Source organism: Tachyglossus aculeatus, chromosome 19 (assembly GCF_015852505.1).
Source record: "Tachyglossus aculeatus isolate mTacAcu1 chromosome 19, mTacAcu1.pri, whole genome shotgun sequence".
In the NCBI taxonomy this organism is placed as follows: Eukaryota; Metazoa; Chordata; class Mammalia; order Monotremata; family Tachyglossidae; genus Tachyglossus; species Tachyglossus aculeatus.
Window position 1 is genome coordinate 20,605,775 of NC_052084.1, and position 20,782 is coordinate 20,626,556.

General features: G+C 44.1%; 1 protein-coding gene across 6 annotated transcripts in view; it reads left to right on the forward strand.

The window, feature by feature from the left end:
- Positions 1–20,782, forward strand: part of FYN (FYN proto-oncogene, Src family tyrosine kinase) — a 267,959-nt gene that overhangs the window by 21,864 nt on the left and 225,313 nt on the right. For 5 of the 6 annotated variants that reach the window (XM_038760925.1, XM_038760919.1, XM_038760918.1 and 2 more), the window contains exon 2: positions 10,750–10,790. The exons of the other annotated variant lie outside the window; for it this stretch is intronic. The gene's annotated coding sequence lies outside the window, so the exon portion shown is untranslated. The remainder of the gene's footprint in view (positions 1–10,749; positions 10,791–20,782) is intronic. 6 annotated transcript variants of the gene reach the window in all.

Consider the following 20,782-nt stretch of genomic DNA (forward strand, 5'->3'; position numbering starts at 1 on the left):
TAAAGAATTTATCACACATAAAAGACTGTCTTTACTCTAATTTTGGGTAGAGGTGATTGAGTTAACAGCAATTGAAAGATATATTTCTTTATTTTAAGTTGTTTGGATTTGTCATGAAATTGGAAGTAAACAAGAGCCAGGGTTAACTGTAAAGAAACCTTGTAAATCTGTAATTTCTTTCTGGGACTTCTGAGTGTCTGTCTTTGTGGGAGTGGGGCAGGGAGGGGTGCAGTCATTGTTTTATTTTAGGTTGATTCACCCTGAGTAGGAAGAGCAGTAGCTGCTGTATTCATTCATTCATTCAATAGTATTTATTGAGTGCTTATTGTGTGCAGAGCACTGTACTAAGTGCTTGGAAAGTACAATTCAGCAATAAAGAGACAATTCCTGCCCACACCGAGTTTACAGTATAGAAGGGGGGAGACAGACATCAAAAGAAGTAAACAGGCATCAATATAAATAAATAGAATTATAGGTATATGCACATCAAAGCAAGTAAATGGGCATTAATATAAATAAATAGAATTATAGATATGTACATGTATACACAAGTGCTGTGGGGCAGGGAGCGGGGTAGAGCAAAGGGAGCGAGTCAGGGCGATGGGGAGGGGAGGGGGAGCTGAGGAGTAGGGCGGCTTAGTCTGGGAAGGCCTCCTGGAGGATGTGAGCCTTCAATAGGCCTCCGAAGGGGGGAGGTGCGGCTGTTTGGCAGATTTGAGGAGGGAGGGCATTCCAGGCCAGAGGTAGGACGAGGGCCAGGGGTCAACAACGGGCCAGGCGAGACTGAGGCTCAGTGAGAAGGTTAGCACCAGAGGAGCGGAGTGTGCGGGCTGGGTTGTAGGAGAGAAGGGAGGAGAGGTAGGAGGAGGCAAGGTGATGGAGAGCTTTGAAACCAATAGTGAGGAGTATCTGTGATGAGTCCAAGTGCAATTCTTTCTAACTAGTATATGGGTATTTTTTTCCCTCACATGAAGCTTGGCTCTTCTAAGTAAAACACAGTAATGTTTGCACTGTCAAAGGAAAATACAGGCTCCTCTTTACCTTAGGTAACTGTTGGACCTTCTATTCTCCATCTACTCCCACTCCCTTGGAGAACAGATGACTTCAACTACCATCTCTATGCGATGATACCTCCAGCCCTGATCTCTCCCCTCCTCTGCAGTCTTCTTGCATTTTCTCCTGCCTTCAAGACATCCCTACTTGGATGTCTTCCCATCATCTCAAACTTAACATGTCTAAAGCAGAGCTTCTGATCTTCCCACCCAAACTCCCCTTGACTTTCCCATCACTGTAGATGGCACTACCATCTTTTCTGTCTCACAGACCCGTAACTTTGGCATTATCCTTGACTCCTCTCTCTCATTCAACCCATATATTCAATCCATCACTAAATTCTGTCGATATGACCTTCACAACATTGCTAAAATCCGCCCTTTCCCTTCCATCCAAACTACTGCCACGTTAATCCAATCACTTGTCCTATCCCACCTTGATTTCTTTATCAGCTTCCTGGCTGACCTTCCTGCCTCTCCCCTCTCCAGTCCATACTTCACTCTGCTGCCCGGATCATTTTTCTACAAAAACGTTCAGGAGATGTTTCCCCACTCAAGAAACTACATGGTCGTACTCTCCTACTACAACCCACCCCACACACTTTTCTCCTCTAATACTAACCTTCTCACTTTACCTTGATCTCGTCTATCTCACCATTGACCTCTTGCCCACATCCTGCCTCTGACCTGGAACTCCCTCCCTCCTCATTTCTGGCAGACAATGACTCTCCCCCACTTCAAAGCCATATTGAAGGCACATCTCCTCCAAGAGGCCTTCCCTAACTAAGCTCTCCTTTTCCCTTCTCCCAATCCCTTCTGCATCGCCCTGACTTGCTCCCTTTGTTTATCCCCCTTCTCAGCCCCACAGCATGTACGTACATATCTGTAATTTATTTATTTATATTAAAGTCTGTCTCCCCCTCTAGACTGTAAGTTCATTGCAGGCCGGGAATTTGTCTGTTTATTGCTGTACTGTACTGTCCCAAGCCCATAGTACAGTGCTCTGCACACAGTAAGTGCTCCACAAATATGATTGACTTACTGACTGACCTCTCCTTTTACTGACCTCTCCAATGAAAAGGGACTATTAGTGTGTTTTCCCCTTAAATAATAATGATGGTTTTTCTTAAGTGCTTACTATGTGTTAAACCATAGGCTAATTGCCAGGCTATGAGATCGGTCACAGTCCCTGTTCCACACGATGCTCATATCAATAATCTCATCTGTATTTTGTACATGAGGAAATTGAGTCCCTGAGGGATGGTGACTTGCCCAAGATTACACCATAAGTGAAAGTGTTGTTTCAGTTCTCCGTTCTAGATCTTTCCATTGTTTCCCCTTCAAATGGTGCAGGTCAAGGCCAAGAAACCCCTGAGAAGTACTCTTAAAAAGCCAGGTAAAGAACAGATCTAAGGAAAAAGTTTTTGGGTGTGCCATTGTATTTCACCCTGAAAATTGAAATGTTTTCCAAGATGCTTCATTGCGCAAGAAGAATGATAAAATAGCCTTCTGGGCACTTCAGTCAATCAATCAATGGTATTTATTTAGCACTTACTGTGGGCAGAGCACTGTCCTAGGTGCTTGGGAAGTACAGTGCAACAGAAGTGGTAGATGTGATCCCTACACAAAAGGAGTTTAGCAAATGGGAGTAAAGGGCACTGAATTAACACCTTTCCATTAGTCACTCTTATTAGCCTCTTTTTACCCTGCATAGAAAGATGCACTGTTTAAGAAGATGCTCTTTAAAGCCCTGCTGTTCTTTATGCAGATCTTACAGATTCAAAAAGGTTGAATAAAGACAGTGCTTTATGACAAATAGATAAGATTAAAATTGGTGACCCAACTCGGTTTTTAGAATAAATTGAGAGTGATATAATTAGAGTAATTTGTCATCATCTCTCTGGGATGATTTAGGTGTTGTCCTCATAGGGGCAGGGAACTAAGCCCATGACCTGCTCCAGGAGGACCTCTCAGACCGAAGGTTGAAGAATTTGGACCATCATTAATCACAGTCTTCATGCCTGTTTTGCTAGGTAGTAGTAGGAAAGGTTCTCCCCATTGAATACCTAAAGAAAATGAGGTACAGTATTGAGGATAGACATGATTTTTCCCCTAAAGTCTAATTAGAAATAATTTGAATTTGGAATTTAGGGACATAGGCATGTTCTCAGAAAACTGAACTGAATTGTTCCTCTTTTTTGACACACCATCATTCTTTTTTGGAGAAACCTTTCAAAGAACTGTAAGTGGGGTTTTTAAAACTATGATACTGTTTCCATGGTGACTAATGTATTTCAAACGAGGGAAGCATTGAAGAAGGAACCTGAAAAAGGACATACCCATAACAAAAGGAATGACATAAAATATGGAACAGTATATATGGCAGTTTTCATTCTTCTTCATGTTACTATTATTATTATTAGAAAACCTGCATAACTTGCTCTTGGCCATTCCATTCTTACACTTCTTCCAGTTGCCCCACTTTTGACTGACATTCTTCATTTGTTAAGTATTTGTCTTCTGGGTTTCTCTTATATTGTCACTCCCTCTGCTTTTTCTCCTTTTGTTCATCCAAATGCTTTCTTGGTATTGATGGTAATTGTTGAGCATTTACTGTACCAACATTGTAAGCTCATTGTGACCAGAGATTGTGTCTACCAACTCTGTTATATTATACTCTCCCTAGCACTTAGTACAGTGCTTTCCACACCGTAGCGATCAATAAAGACGATTGATTGAGCTCAGTGCAGGGTGGATCCAAGATGAGCCCATTGGACTCAGTCCTTATCCTTCATGGAGCTCAGAGTCCAAGAGGGAGGGTGGGTATTTTATCCCCATTTTACAGATTAGGGAACTGAGGTACAGAGAATTTCAGTGAGTTGCCCAAGGTCAACCATCCTGCAGGATGCCAAGCCAGTCTCCTGACTCCCCATTATGTGCTCTTCCCACTAGGCCAAGCTGCCTCCCTCTTCTTTCTGGCATCTTTCTAGTAGTTTAGGCAGCTCTTAGTCATAAATCAAGTCCTCAATTTTTAAGAGGCTGAAATGTGTTCCCTGGCTTATAGTCTATTTGGTGACTGGATGTTTTTGCGAATTACTTGGATCTCTGTAAATGAGAGTCCCCTAGGAGACAGGTAGATTAAAAAGTACCATCCCTGTTTTAGCAAAGGAAACATGCAGGTAAAAAAGTTAAAGCCACAAATGGACTCAGTTCAAGATCAGATTAGGGTTTGTATCATCCCTGCTGATGTGATCAAATACATCATTTCATATTTATCCAGGTGAAATTTGTTGGTTTCCTATACGTCCTGGAATTGCCCAACCAACAAACTTTTGTGGTGCTTCTGTAGTTTTCAGCAGTGTGGAGAAGACCCGACATTCTGGGCTTGTCATCAACATACCCATGAGCACATTTAATAGACTTGGGCACTTTACCAGGCTATTTGAACTGCCAGAGTCTTCTGGAAGCTAGTCAAAGGGACCTTGGACCCTCCCAGAAGTTGACCACACTATACTAGTATACCTCTAAGATATTTGGGGTTTGGACCAGCCCTGCCCCAAATTTTTACCAAGATTGAGGTGTTTCTGTCACTGAAAAATCTAGTTTTGGGGGAGAAATTAGGACTTGAATGGCTGCAAATTCCTCCGTTCCCCAACCTCACTCTCGGGTCTCTTGAATGACGCCAAATGATGATGATGACGATGGCATTTATTAAGTGCTTACTATGTGCAAAGCACTGTTCTAAGCGCTGGGGAGGTTACAAGGTGATCAGGTGTCCCATGGGGGGCTCACAGTCTTAATCCCCATTTTACAGATGAGGTAACTGAGGCACAGAGAAGTTAAGTGACTTGCCCAAAGTCACACAGCTGACAGTTGGCGGAGCTGGGAAATGAACCTCTGTCTTCATCTTTGTTCATTTATCTCAGCACGCTGCTACAGTTTGTTCACAAAGTAGGAATTCAGAATATTAGTGCTGATGGGAGTGAGCCAGGAAGAGGAATGGATGGAGAGCTAAGCTGGCTATCGCCTTCTGAGCCCATTTCTGCTGCAATTCAGAACCGGCTTGGGCCACCCTCGCCAGTTGGAGGGCCAGAGAGGAGCATTCCCATTACGCTTCCCTGTCAGGGGTCACTGGGCACCGTGATGGCAGTCAGAGGCCTCCAGAGCTTTCAGCTGAAGCGTTGCGGACCCAGCTCCTGGATGTAGCAGCTGCACTACTGCTGTTCCCCCCATCCCTGCCCCCTGCCCCTTCCCGCAACCTTGCTTTGGCCCAGCAATCCTTTTTGGTTGCCAAGATCTGACTCAGAAGAAAGCAGCAAAGAATACAACAAAGGTGGTAACTTCTCAATGGTACCATGCCACTCGCCTGAGGACGCAGGAGAATGTGAACCATTTGGCACCCATCCCAGCAGCTGGCAACATAAAGCATTTCAGAGCTGCAAGACAAACTCAGGGTTCTGCAAGGCTTTATCTCCCCCAACATCTGGCTGGCACTGCAGAGCTGGGGCTGCCCCCCTCATCCCCCCGATTGAACTGAGGAAACACTGAGAGAAGCACTGAGAATTCTCAGTCTTGCACTGTGCTCTTCTGAATTGCAACAGGCTCTGACCCTTTCCTCATAGAGGGGTAATGCATGAAGCAACAACATGCTGGTTGAAAGGTTCATCGGGGAATGAATGACGAGCTGTTTGTCCAAGGAATCTTTTCTTCCCGGTCTTCATTTACAGATGAGTGTGTGATTCTACATTCTTTAAAAGAATTGAAGAGGGAAAAGCGTTATTCAGACTGAGATTGGGGAAGAAATGCCTAGTGTACATTTTAAAAATGGCTTTTGGGTGGTAAAATGAGCTGGGGTACAGGAAACAGAAGTAGTGATTTAAATGAAACCTGCCTGTTTGCACACAAAGCCAGGGGCTAGCTCTTGGTTTGGGCTGAAATTAAAGCAGAAATTTACTGAGGCAGGCAGGGCAATGAAAGTCAGAGCTGGGCCAGTAGGTCAGTTAAGTCACCTTCATGTGCATTTAGCTGGAGATTTAAAAAAAATGAAGGCAATGCCTTATGAGTTGTCGGTCAATAAAGCCCTAACAAAGCTTGAAATAGTATGCTACATCATCTCACCTTTCTGGAGGACCTAAAACTATTACATAACGTTTAAGTGACTCTGAAGCCATTTTAATACACCTGGTTTTCCTAGCTCACGAGAGTTGAATCAATCAGTCAATCGAGTTCCTATTGCTATGTGGCTTAGTCGATAGAGCACGGGCCTGGGAGTCAGACGGACCTGGGTTCTAATTCTGGCTCCGCCACTTGTGTGCTGTGTGACCGTGGGCAAGCCGCTTCACATCTCTGTGCTTCCATTACCTCATCTGTAAAATGCGGATTCAATATCTATTCTCCCTTCTACTCAAACTGTGAGCCCCAAGTGGGACCTATTATCTCGTATCCATTCCAGTGCTTAGTACAGTGTTTGGCACATAGTAAGTGCTTAACAGGTACCACAATTATTATTAAGGAAGAGGGAGTTCCAAGAACAGTGGCGGACATGAACAAGGAGTTGATAGTGAGATAGATGTGAGCGAGGCCCTGTAAGTCCCCTTGTAGACTTTGAGCCCGTTGTTGGTTGGGGACTGTCTCTATATGTTGCCAAATTGTATTTTCCAAGCATTTAGTATGGTGCTCTGCAAACAGTAAGCGCTCAGTAAATATGAATGAATGAATGAAAAGTAAGTTGGTGTTAGAGGAGTGAAGTGTGAGGGCTGGGTTGTAGTGAAAGAGAAGCAAGAATAGGTTGGAGGATTAATTGAGTGCCTTAAAGCCAGTGGTAAGGAGTTTCTGCCTGATGTGGAGATGGATAGTCAACCATTGGAAGTTTTGGAGGAGTGGAGACACATGTGCTGAATGATCTATTACAAATTTGATGTAAACTTCCTCCCATATCTAGGTCCCCTGGTTTTGGCTGTTTCAGAAGTCTGGATGGCAAGCCAGGGAAACAGAAAAGCTGAGAGTCCGTTTATGAGCATGGGACTTACCTGGTGAGGATAAGGGTGAAGAGGTAGTTTCTGGTGCAGAGAAGAGCAGAGAACACCATAGGCAATGGGAAAGAAAATTTTTAAGAGCTGTGGGGAGGATGGGCAAATTTTAAGGTACCTAAGGGCAGCTAAAGTCAGAGCAAAATGGAGGAGGGGGACAGGAAAGGGCTGGGGGCCAGGAGCGAACATCAGCAAAGTACACTTATGTCAAATCTGCTTCGTCCAATAGTAGAGAAACTGTTTCAATGTTTATAACACTCCTATATTTGAGGTGTCAACTGAGTGTGTATTATTATTTCCATGCTCTCTGGAAGTTTTTCTTGAGGAAATTATAGTCAGTTTTATAACAAACACTATTACTTATAATACTAGATATTGCCATATTCATTTTAATTCGGACAATTCTGTTTTCAACCATCCTTATCCTCCCTGTCGCAGTAATTGAAATCGTGACTAAAAAAATATCATGAGCCTTTTGCGTTTGGTGTGTCTTTGAAGATGCAGTCATGGCATCTCTCTTGGGGTTTGATTTGCATATTGTGGATGCAGTCTGATGCACAGATGCATTATCCTTGCTAATTAACTCCAACTGTTTAGGAAGACTAAAAAAGATATCAGATGATGTGTGTACAGGATGTGAGTGACACCTTGTAAAGTACCGAGTTGACAGCAACATGCATACTTTCATTTGCCTATTGCTATCAATTGCTAATTGTTACCCCATGCCAAGAAGGGATATCTATGTTACTGTAGTTCTGCCACAGGATTGCCAGACCTGATCTCCTCGATTGAAAAGGCCTTCTTGGCTGCCAGTCTGGAAAGGAAGAATGATTTGATTTTCTCAGTGTTCTTGCTGTGAAAGATGACACCTTTCAGTCGATCAGTGGTTTTTATTTAGTGCTTATTGTATGCAGGGCACGGTACTATGCACTTTCTTAAATAATAATAATTACTAACTTTGGTATTTGTTAAGCATTTAGTAGGTGCCAGGCACTGTTCTAAGCGCTGGGGTAGATACAAGCTGGACACAGTCCCTGTCGCATATGGGGCCCACAGTCTTAATCCCCATTTTACAGATGAGGTAACTGAAGCACAGGGAAGTGAAGGGACTTGCCCAAGATCACACAGCAGACCTGTGGCAGAGCCGGGATTAGAACCTACATCCTCTGACTTCCCAGCCTGTGTTCTTTCCACTTAACCTTGCTTAATGCCTGGTACTGTAAGAAGCCTTGGGGTAGATACAAGCCACTCGGGTTGGACACGGTCTCTGTCCCACATGGGGTTTGTGGTCTTAATCCCCATTTTACGGATGAGGTAACTGAGGCACAGAGAAGTGAAGTGACTTGCTCATGGTCACACAGCAGACAAGCAGTTGAGCAGGCAGTAGAATCCAGGTCCTTCTGACTCTCAGGCCTGTATTTTATTCAAGAAGGTACAATGCAATAGGATTGGTAGACACAATCCCTGCCCACAAGGAGCTTACAGTTTAGAGGGACTTACACGCATACGTGAGAAACACCCTAGTGATAGTTTACAAATCCGAAACCAAAATGAAACCATCACCTCCAATGTCTGATGAAAGTGCTCAAGTTAAAATGTGCTCGTGTGTTCGCTGCCCAGGCGACACTGTCACGATTCCTTTCCTGAATTTTGGAGGTAGAAATTTCTCAGGAAAGACTGAAGGACTATGGGTGGAGGGATGGGGGGAAGGGGGAAGACACTCCTTTTAACTGAGGAACTGGAGTCCAGCTAGGAGTGGGTGGTAGGAATTGCTGAAGATACATTTTAAAAGCACAACCTTGACAAACCTCCAGTGGTTGCCCATCCAGCTCCACAGCAAACAGAAGCCCTTCAACATTGGCTTTAAGGTATATTGTACTCTTCGTAGCATTTAGTACAGTGCTCTGCACACAGTAAGTGTTCAGTGTGTAGGATTGATTAATGGCACTCAGCTAGCTGTCCCCTTCCTACCTATTCTCCCTTCGCTCCCACTACAACCTAGTCTGGCTACTTTGCTCCCCTTAAGCCCAAATTACTTGCTGTCCCATCTCTCTTGCTGGCAGCCATTCTCTCACACTTTCTCCCATTGGAACTTCCTCCCCCTTCATCTCTGATCAACCACCACTTTACCCATTTACAAGCCTTATTAAAATCATATCTTTTGCTGAATGCCTTCCCTAACTAATCTCTCATTTCCCCCACCCTATTCTCCTTCCCTTCTGCATCAACTATGCAATACCCCCTAAGTGTTTTGATATACACCCCTCTCCCTGTCCCACAGAGCTTATGTATACGTCCTTATACTCTGTTCCTTCCACCCACTTGTAATTTTTTTACTCTGTCTCCCCCACTAAATTGTCAGCGCCTCGAGAGCAAGAATTGTATCTACCAACTGTAAACTCATTATGGGCAAGGAATGTGTCTGCAAATTCTGTTGTACTCTCCCAAGCACTTAGTACAGTGCTCTGCACATAGTAAGCGTTCAATTGATTGATTAATCCCAAGCACTAAGTATAGTGATCTGCACACAGAAATGCTCAATAAATACTGTTGATTGATCGATTGATAAAATGCTGCTTCACTGTACTGCTGTTTTGCCAGTGGTTATGGTTTGCCAATATCTGTGTGAAGTAATTGTATTTTGTGCCTCTTGTTTTAATAGAGAAACAGTGTGGCCTTGACCTTGGCCTTAACTTCTCTTTGCCTTAGTTACATCATCTGTAAAATGACTGTGAGCCCCATGTGGGACAGGGGCTGTGTTCAACCTGATTAGCTTGTATCTACCCCAGTGCTTGGTACAGGGCGGGTAACATAGTAAGCACTTAACAAATACCACAAAAAAGTACTTGAATCTTATTTCATCCATTTCATTATGTCTTTCCCACCGCAGGGTAGTAAATCATCAGGCTAGGTTGCAATTTGTGATATTCATACTTACCCAACAAAGGAAAACGGCTGGCCAGTATTCTCTTTAAAACCATTCTTGGATCTAAAGGGTTATTAAAATCACCTGAAACCACCTGTTTTCCAAACTGAATAATCTCATCTCCTTTAAGATTGGAATTGAAGTTCTGTGTTCTCCCCCATGATCATTTTTGTGGCACTTAGGGTCTTGAAAGAGAGAATCACTTAAGACAAAGCTGACATAACTTGTCATTGTTATTTCTTGATTTTCCCCTGAGAAAACTCTATTTAGCTGTACGTATTCAGAGAAAGGCATTCCAGTAGGTGTGCACAGTTAAACAGTGAAAAGGGATTGGTTACAGTTTAGAGGTAGGTCCAAAGTAGACAATCTGAGAGCCCTTGTACAAACTTCAGAACCAGTGCCATAGAACAGTGACCACACTGAAGAAAAATCAAATGCTTTTTTATGTTGCTTCCTGACTCTTTCTCCTGGTAATCTGAACACTGCTTTGCAAGATTTGAGAAGCCTTTATGCTGACTACTCTTGCTTGAAATATGCAACTCTGAATTCTGAACCTTTGCAACAAGCATGACAAAATGGTAACTGAATGAGTAGCAAGCCATTGTGGGTAAACTGATGGTGTCTATACCAAGTGGAAATTCTGAGTATAATTTTTTGTGTGGTTGCAAGCACTCAGAACGCAGGTTTTGTTGTTCTGTTTTTTGTCCTCTCTCACCTTTTTTTTCCCCTTTGTATTTTGCAGTTCTCCGTTAGAAGCAGGATGTTGATCTAGATGTGGAAAAAGTAAGTTGACAAATTTCATACCAGGGGCATGTGAATTAGTGACAAAGCCCACCATTACCACTGAGGTAAACCTTTAGAAACTGCTATGCTTTTGGCCCGCTGAATGTCACTCAGTGACATCATAGGAGTTTTGATTTAAACAATCTCGAATATTCTGCATTTCTCTCCCTAATTTCGTGAAAAGTATAAAATCATTCTTGAGCCTAGTGGACCCAATAAATAGAGAAGTGGAGAGCTCAATCACTTTCATTCATTCGTTCATTCATTCATTCAGTCAGTCAAATTATTGAGCGCTTATTTTGTGCAGAGCACTGGACTAAGAGTTTGGGAAGTACAAGTTGGCAACATATAGAGATGGTCCCTACCCAACAGTGGGCTCACAGTCTAGAATGGGGAGACAGAGAACAAAACAAAACATATTAACAAAATAAAATAAATAGAATAAGCATGTACAAATAAAATAGAATAATAAATACGTACAAACATATATACATATATTCAGGTGTGTGGGGAGGGGAAGGAGGTAAGATGGGGGGAATGGGGAGGGGGATGAGGGAGAGAGGAAGGAGGGGGCTCAGTCTGGGAAGGCCTCCTGGAGGAGGTGAGCTCTCAGTAGGGCCTTGAAGGGAGGAAGAGAGCTAGCTTGGCGGATGTGCGGAGGGAGGGCATTCCAGGCCACGGGGATGACGTGGGCCGGGGGTCAACAGCGGGAAAGGTGAGAACAAGGAACGGTGAGGAGATTAGCGGCAGAGGAGCGGAGACTGTGGGGTGGGCTGTAGAAGGAGAGAAGGGAGGTGAGGTAGGAGGGAGTGAGGTGATGGAGAGCCTTGAAGCCGAGGGTGAGGAATTTCTGCCTGAAGCATAGGCTGATTGGTAGCCACTGGAGATTTTTGAGGAGGGGAGTAACATGCCCAGAGCGTTTCTGGACAAAGACAATCCAGGCAGCGGCGTGAAGTATGTATTGAAGTGGGGAGAGACAGGAGGATGGGAGATCGGAGAGGAGGCTAATACAGTAATCCAGACGGGATAGGATGAGAGCTTGAACGAGCAGGGTAGCGGTTTGGGTGGAGAGGAAAGGGTGGTTCTTGGCAATGTTGCGGAGGTGAGATCGGCAGGTTTTGGTGACGGCTTGGATGTGAGGGGTGAACGAGAGAGCGGAGGTGAGGATGACACCAAGGTTTCGGGCCTGTGAGACGGGAAGGATGGTAGTGCCGTCAACAGTGATGGGAAAGTCAGGGAGAGGGCAGGGTTTGGGAGGGAAGACAAGGAGTTCAGTCTTGGACATGTTGAGTTTTAGGTGGTGGGCAGAAATCCAGATGGACATGTCCTGAAGGCCGGAGGAGATGCGAGCCTGGAGGGAGGGAGAGAGAGCAGGGGCAGAGATGTAGATTTGGGTGTCATCAGCATAGAGATGACAGTTGAAGCTGTGGGAGTGAATGAGGTCAACAAGGGAGGGAATGCAGATCGAGAACAGAAGGGGACCAAGAACTGAACCTTGAGGAACTCCTACAGTAAGGGGATGGAAGGGGGAGGAGGAGCCTGCAAAAGAGACTGAGAATGAACGGCCGCAGAGAGAAGAGGAGAACCAGGTGAGGACAGAGTCTGTGAAGCCAAGGTTGGATAGTGTGTTGAGGAGAAGGAGGTGGTCCACAGTGTCGAAGGCAGCTGAGTGGTCGAGGAGGATTAGGATAGAGTATGAGCCGTTGGATTTGGCAAGCAGAAGGTCGTTGGTGGTCTTTGAGAGGGCAGTTTCCATGGAATATAGGGGACGGAAGCCAGATTGGAGGGGGTCGAGGAGAGAGTTGGTGTTGAGGAATTCGAGGCAGCGCGTGTAGACGACTCATTCAAGGAGCTTGGAAAGGAATGGTAGGAGGGAGATAGGGTGATAACTAGAAGGTGAGGTGGGGTCAAGAGAGGGTTTTTTTGGGATGGGAGAGACGTGGGCATGTTTGAAGGCAGAGGGGAAGGAACCAGTGGAGAGTGAGCGGTTGAAGATGGAAGTTAAGGAGGGGAGAAGGGACGGAGCGAGAGATTTCATAAGAAATCTCATTTCATCCACCTCAACCATTCTGTTGACTCACCCTTCACCAACCAGTGTGTATAATTCAGTTTTCAAGAGCAACTTCCATTCAGAATATATGAATGACAAAGATTTTAATCTTTATTTGATAATGATTGGTAAATATTTTTACAGCACTTTCGCGCTAAGGTCAGAAAATACTTCACAGAGATGGTTGATCAACAGTTCCTCCTCTAGCAAATCGGGGAAAAATAACTGAGGCGCTGAAAAGTTGATGCTTGCCCATTTGTTCTTCAGCTTCGGTTTCGATATCTCTCTTACCCTGGTGTAAAACTCAGTAATGAGAAAGGCAGGGTATAAGTGAAGTCCTGGTCTTAGACCAGACTCTCCCTAAACTGGGCCTCTTTAAGTGCTTTTGGTCCAATGAAAATCTTCAGCTCATTCATCCTTCCCCTGCAGAAGTCAATGAAATTTCTTACCCCCTTAACTACAGCTCTCTCAGAATTCTAAGAAGTTGTCTTCTGAATGTCTGAGTTTTATGAATAGATTTTTAAATTCTTTAGTAAACTGTGAAGCCTTAACTTTTCAAGTTACAATTTTCATAATGTAAAAAAAAAGTAAAAAACGTCTTGACCCACAAATGCTGTATTTTCTATTTTAACGTTCACAGCTATCCCATTTCTTGTTGTACATATTTCTAAATCCAGGATGATATTGTTAAATTCCTTTCCTTTTCTATTGTATACCACATGCATGGTATAGGCTCCTATCTCATCTCTTTACAATCTTCCTTGAGAAATATGCTATGAAATATGCTAAGGCTATTGTTTGAATCAGTCAATCAGTGGTATTTATTGAGAGCTTTCTGTGTGCAGAAGTGGGGAGAGTGGTGGTCTGTTGGGTATGATATGAGGAAGGGAGTCCCAGGCCAGGGGAATGATACGGGCAAGAGGTTGGCGGCAAAATAGAAGGAGATCGAAGTACAGTGAGTAGGTTGGTGTTAGAGGAGCAAGATGTGTGGGTAGATTGTAGTTGAGCTGGGCCAACCTCCCAACCTCTGGAGGTTCTTGAGAAGTCGGGAGATGTGGATTGAGTGTTTTTTGCTTTGTTTTTTAGAAAAATGATCCAGGCAGTAGAGCAAAGTGAGGAATGAAGAGGAGAGAGAAAGGAGGCAGGGAGATCAGTGAGGAGGCTGATCCAGTAATTAAGGCAGGTTATGATCAGGGTAGTAGCAGTTTGGATGGAGAGGAAAGGGTGGATTTTTGTGTTGCTGTGAAGGTAGGGCCAACAAAATTTGGTGACATTGAAATTGCAGGTTGAGGGAGATGAGTTGAGGCATCGGCGGGACTTCCAAGTAGAGATGTCTTGAAGTCAGGAGAAAATGTGAAACCGCAGACAAGGGTGGTCGGGCCTGCAGTGGTAGGTTTCGGAATCATCAGTGCAGAGATGGTAGTTGAAGCCGTAGGAGTTAATGAATTCTTCAAGGAAGCAGATGTAGGTAGAGTATAGAAGGGGACCCAGAACTGAGCCTTGAGGAAAACCCACTGTCCTTCATTCATTCAGTCATATTCATTAAGCACTTGCTGTGTGCTGTAATAAGCACTTGGGAAAGTACAATACAGCAAAAAAGAGTGACAGTCCCTGCCCACATCGAGTTCACAGTCTAGAGGGGGGATACAGGCATCAATACGTAAGACAGACATATCACACAAGTCCTGTGGAGCTGGCAGAGAGGGGAAGAACAAAGGAAGGGCAGGAGGCAGAAGAGGAGCCTGAGAAAGAGGCTGAGGAGCGGTGAGAGAGATAAGAGAGAGGTAGGATCAGAGAAGCCATGGTTGGCTAATATATCAGGAGAAGGGGGTGGTCCACAGTGTCAAGAGCAGCTGAGAGGGCAAGGGAGATTTGGGATGGAGTAGAAACATTAGGATTTGGCAGGAATAAGATCACTGGTAACCTGTGGGCAGTTTCTGTGGCATGAAGCGGCTGAAACCAGGAGAGAATTGGAGGGAAGGAAGTGAAGGCAGCAGGTTTAGACAACTCTCTCAAGGAGTGTGGAGAGGATTGGTAGGAGGGAGGGAGCCGTGGGTTCAAGGGAGGGTCTTAAAAAAATGATGGGGATGAATTAGTGCATTTGAAAGCAGAGGGGAAGAAGCCATTTGAAAGTGAATGGTTAAAGATGGCAGGGAGGGAGGAAAGAAGGGAGGTGGAGCTCAGTGGGGGCAGGGATGTGTCTGTTTATTGTTATATTGTACTCTCCCAAGTATTTAGTACAATGCTGTGCACACAGCAAGGGCTCAATAAATACGATTGAATGAATAAATGAATGAATGAAGTGTTTTGATGTGGTGTGAAGAGAGCCTCTTTTAACATTCCTGCCAAAATGGATCCCTCCAATATAAAGCATATTTTCATGTTAGTTACAAAATGATATATTTTACCAAAACGCTGTCTGCAGCACATACTAATAGAACTCTGTGGATTGCCTGTGAGAGATGGTTTTTTCCTGACTTTTCAAATTCTCCTGGAGTCAGCATCTTTGTCGACAGTCATTTTAAGAAGCTTCATTGGTGAGCCCCCTGATGGACAGGGACTGTGTCTGATTCCCAACTCTGCCCTTTTCCAGCTCTTAGTTCAGTGCTCTGCACACAGTAACTACTTAATAAATACTATTACTTCTGGGTATTGCTGGTAGGATAGTTCCCCAACAGTCTGTCTTTTCACCTTGCACCCAAACACCTACTAAACCTAGAGAGAAATACTTTAATTCGGGGGCAGAGAATTCTATTACTGCTAGTAACGAGGGATACTAAGCAGTCAAATTGGGACAAGAAAAAAATTGTAGTTTGGTTGCTCTTTTCGAATTGTTGTTTCTGTTTGGACACTGGCACAGTGCTCTGCAATTGAAAATGAAAAGGACTATGAAAATATATAAAAATGTTTACAGAAAGATAGATCTTATTCTCTAATTTTTTTCCAAGGAATTTTGCCTTTAAAATGCAACATATATTCAGAAATTGGGACATCATTAGACCTCAACTTCTGCAAACAGCATCATGGGAAATGATAAGTAAATATCTGAGATTTTAATCAAGCCCTGTGGGAAAAAAATGCTTGGCTGAAATGAGAATCCAAAATTTGCAGGATACATGCCAAGAAAAAAATAATTCTGACTTCGAGAGGTGGGTAAAGCAAGCAGGTGCTGCCATAACCTATGCACTCAATTCAGTTTCCAGGCATATTCCTGGAAGAGAAGCAGTGTGAGCAGCGTGAGAAGCAGCTAGAGAAGCAGCGTGGCTCAGTGGAAAGAGCCCGGGCTTTGGAGTCAGAGGTCACGGGTTCAAATCCCGGCTCCGCCAATTGTCAGCTGTGTGACTTTGGGCAGGTCACTCAACTTCTCTGTGCCTCAGTTACTTCATCTGTAAAAGGGGGATTAAGACTGTGAGCCCCATGTGGGACAACCTTATCACCTTGTATCCTCCCAGTGCTTAGAACAGTGTTTTGCAAATAGTAAGCACTTAATAAATACCATCATCATATTCCTGGCAGTTCATGAATTGTGAAGGCAGGAGGAGAAGTGAAGCTGCTCATCTGGTCTGGGCTTCGTGTTTAGGGAATTTAGATTAGAGACTTTCTCAGAGCAGTCCTTCAGCCTACACTGTCAGGTGTCAAGGGTAGGAGGGAGGGGTGTTTGACGAGAGAGAAGGGAACACTTATGTATCTATTGGGGCCAAGGGAGGAATGTGTCCTTGGGTGCATCTAGCTTTATTTCTATTTATTCTGATGACTTGACACCTGTCCACATGGTTTGTTTTGTTGTCTGTCTCCCCCTCCTAGACTGTGAGCCCGTTGTTGGGTAGGGACCGTCTCTGTATGTTGCCAACTTGTAGTTCCCAAGTGCTTAGTACAGTGCTCTGCACGCAGTAAACACTCAATAAATACGATTGAATGAATGAATGAATGCCACCTTTATGTTCGCTGCCATGGTTAGTTTGAGCAGTGTCAGCTCTTAGCCTTATCATATATTGTCCTGCCTTGACTACAGTATCAACCTCCTCACTGACCTCCCTGTCTCCTGTGACTCTCCTCTCCAGTCCATATTTCACTCTGCTCCCTGGCTCATTTGTCCAAAAAAAAATCCGGGACATTTCTTCCTGCTTTTCAAAAAATTCCTGTCATTGACCATCCACCTCCTCGTCAAACAGAAACTCCTTTCCATTGTCCTGAAAACACTCAATCGGCTCGCCCCCTGCTACTTTACCCAAACTTCACTCCTCTAATGCCAACGTGCTCACTACACCTCCATCTTGCCTGTCTTGCCGCTAACCCGTTACCCACATCCTGCCTCTGACCTGGTAGTTCTTTCACCTTCATATTTGACAGGCCACCTCTCTCCCCATCTGCAAACCCCTACTAAAATCATATCTCCTCCAAGAGGCCTTCCCTGATGAGGTCCTTACTTCTTTTTAAATGATATTTATTAAGCTCTTTTTACGTTCCAGGCACTGTAATGGGGTAGATACAAACTAATCAGGTTGAACATAGTCCCTGTCCCACATGGGGCTCACTGTCTTAATCCCTGAGAAGATGTGACTTGCTCAAGGTCACACAGCAGACAAATGGCAGAGCCGGGATTAGAACCCAGATCCTTCTGGCTCCCAGGCCCGTGCTGTATCCACTAGGCCACATTGCTTCTCATCGCCTGTACATTTTGGTCTGTACCCTTAAAACAATTGATATCCGTACCACACACTTTTGTACGTATCCTTATACTCTGCCATTTCCCCTATTATTTATTTATTTTAATGTCTGTCTCCCTTTAAACTGTAAACACCTCTATGGGTGTAGATTGTGTCTCTCAAGTCTATTGAATTATATTCTCTCAAGCACTTAGTACAGTCCTCTGCATATGCTAAGACTTCAATAAATGCCATTGATTGATTGGATTGAGTGATAATCTGATAGGGTTATGGCATAGGGCAGTTCCAAGTGGCTTCCCAAACAGAAGGCTGCTCATTTAATACCTACCTCAGTCATGGCAGCAAGGCCTCATGGGAAGATCCTGGGCCTGCTGTTTGACCCTGGGTAAGTCACTTCTCTTCTCTGTGCCTCAGTTTCCTCACCTGTAAAATGGGGATTGAGTACCTGTCCTCCCAGCTACTTAGACCCGTCTGCCTAGACAGTATCTACCCCAGTGTTTAGTCAGGTGCTTGGTATGTGGTAAACACATAATGAATACTATAATTAGAAGGATGGCTTTGCTGGTAGTGATAGAGACACAAAGAATTTCAGTAGCTTACTGTTGTCTCTCTTCTATTTCAGCAGTGTTTTCTTAATACTCAAGTTATCTCTAAAAAGAAGGTGCCATACTCAGCAAGGTGCCTCTTATAAAGGCAAAAGGTTATAGGATGTTTGAGTATTAAAAAGCCATAGCTGTTAAGGCAGGTCGCCCATGAGTGGTAGGTCTTAGATGGCTTTAGTGGCTTTTCTGAATTGACTTCCGTTTTGTATAAAATTTTGTATCATAAAACCCCACAACTTGGATGGAAGCAGCCTCCCCTGAAGAAAAACATGCCCTTTCCTAATTAGAATTCCCGAGCTTGTAGAAACCAGTTCTTTCTGGACTTTATTCATTTAAGCAAATAATTAATGCTCTTTTAGAGAGCTTTGGTTAATGATGTTGTTTCTGGGAGATGATCGCTACTGGGCAAAACGTCCTATTTCTTCATGTGACCATTCCACCCTGCCTCACTGTCTACCCTTGATATGAGTCCTCTGCTGCAATGATGGGTTTGTCGCTTCTGCTTTTGAACCTACATCTTGGCATTCCGATCTTCTCAAGGCCTTTGCTCAAGAAGAGCTACGCCTCTCTCAATTTGTATGCGGGTCTCCCAACAGCCCCCTGTTAAAAGGATTTTTTTGAGATTGTGCACAATCATCTCTTTTTGTTGCTCTGCCCTCCTGCCTTGCTTGGCCTCCCTTTCGGTTCACCATCCAACGGCTGCTTAAGTGACTTGCCATTCTCCGTTCTGGCTAAGAGAGTGGGGGCACGATGAACATTGTGTCCCTGCAGCTGAGCTGACAGTGTTCTAGGACCTCATTGCCGGTAATCCTGTGTGTCTGATTGGGGCTGAGGTGGCTGGTGAAACTACTCTGTATGCTGGATGTTCCTTCTGCAGGAGAATTAGGCCTCGCAGCCATCCAGCGCTTAGAACAGTGCTTTGCACATAGTAAGCGCTTAATAAATGCCGTTATTATTATTATTATTATGTAGACTCAACCAGTCAATCAGTCATATTTATTGAGTGCTTACTGTGTGCAAATAATTGTACTAATCGCTTGGGAGAGTAGCAGCATGGCTTAGGGGAAAGAGCACGGGCTTGGGAGTCAGTCTTGGTTTCTAATCCCGACTCCGCCACTTGTCTGCTGTGTGACCTTGGGCAAGTCATTCGGCTTCTTTGTGCCTCAGTTCCCTCATCTGTAAAATGGGGATTAAGACTGTGAGCCCCACATGGGGCAACCTGATTACCTTGTATCTACCCAATGCTTAGAACAGTGCTTGGCACGTAGTAAGCACTTAAATACCATTATTATTAGTAGTATTATCAAATATAACAGAGCTGATAGAAGTGTTCCCTTGCCCACAATGAACTTACAGTCTAGAGGGGTTACAGACATTAATATAAATGGCATAAATTATGGCATGACATAAATACTCTGGAACCGGGGGAGGGTTGAACTGAAGGTGCAAATCAAAAAAAAAAAAAATAATGATGGCATTTATTAAGCGCTTACTATTTGCAAAGCACTGTTCTAAAATGCAGTGGCAACACAGAAAGGAGTGGGAAGTGAGGAAATGAGGGCTTAAGAAGGCCTTAGAACAGTGCTTTGCACCTAGTAAGCACTTAATAAATGCCATTTAAAAAAAAAGCCTCTTGGAGGAGATGTGCTTTTGACGATAGGAAGAGTGATCACCTGTGAGATGTGAATAGGGAGGGGGCGTTCCAGGCCAGAGGTAGGATGTGGGCCTGTGGCCAGAAAAGAGATAGACAAAGATAGGTAAAGCTAGAGAGGAGGTTGAATATCACATGAACCTGACAGACCTTCAATTTAGTATGCAGTTTGAAGCCCCGCTGTCATCACCCTCTTGTTTCGTAGTCTGCTGAAAACCAAGCTCACCCTGTTTATTTTGTTTTCTCCCTCCTTACCGGTCGGGATGTTCTGGGACTGTTTTTTTCGGCCTCACGGTCAGTCCAGAACAGAGCGCAACCTGTGCAAAGCGATTCGTAATCGTTTGTCCTAGTGTGGATACCTCCAGAGCACAGTCCAGTACATAGAACAGAGCTGCTGAGGTGCACTTTCCAAACACTTAGTAATAATAATAATAATGATGGCATTTATTAAGCGCTTACTATGTGCAAAGTACAGTGCTCTTCAATCAATCGTATTTATTGAGCGCTTACTGTGCGCAGAGCACTGTACTAAGCACTTGGGAAGTACAAGTTGGCAACATATAGAGACAGTCCCTACCCAACAGTGGGCTCACAGTCTAAAAGATAGTCACAGTCTTCAGTCACAGTCTTCACATAGTAAGCGCTCAATAAATACGATTGAATGAATGAATGAACCACCATCTCAAAGACCATTGAAGATGCTCAGAGACTGTGGAGATGGACAGATTTTCCTATGGGTTGGAAGTTTATTTGGATTCCAGTTTGCATCTCCCTTTTAGAGCCCTCAAGAACAGCAACAACAGAATAAACTAAACAGGTCCTGAGCCACCACACAATCTGGCTTCACTCCAGTGGTGATGAGGAAAGGGTCAGATATGAAACCCCTGACTCTTCTTCTGCCCACAATGCCATTATACAGCAGCCTGAGGAGGTTAGTGAATTTCTCAGGACAGCTGAGAAATTGACACTTGCAAGAACCTTGGCTTTTGGATGGGGTCAGATGTTTAATAAGATCAGGGTGT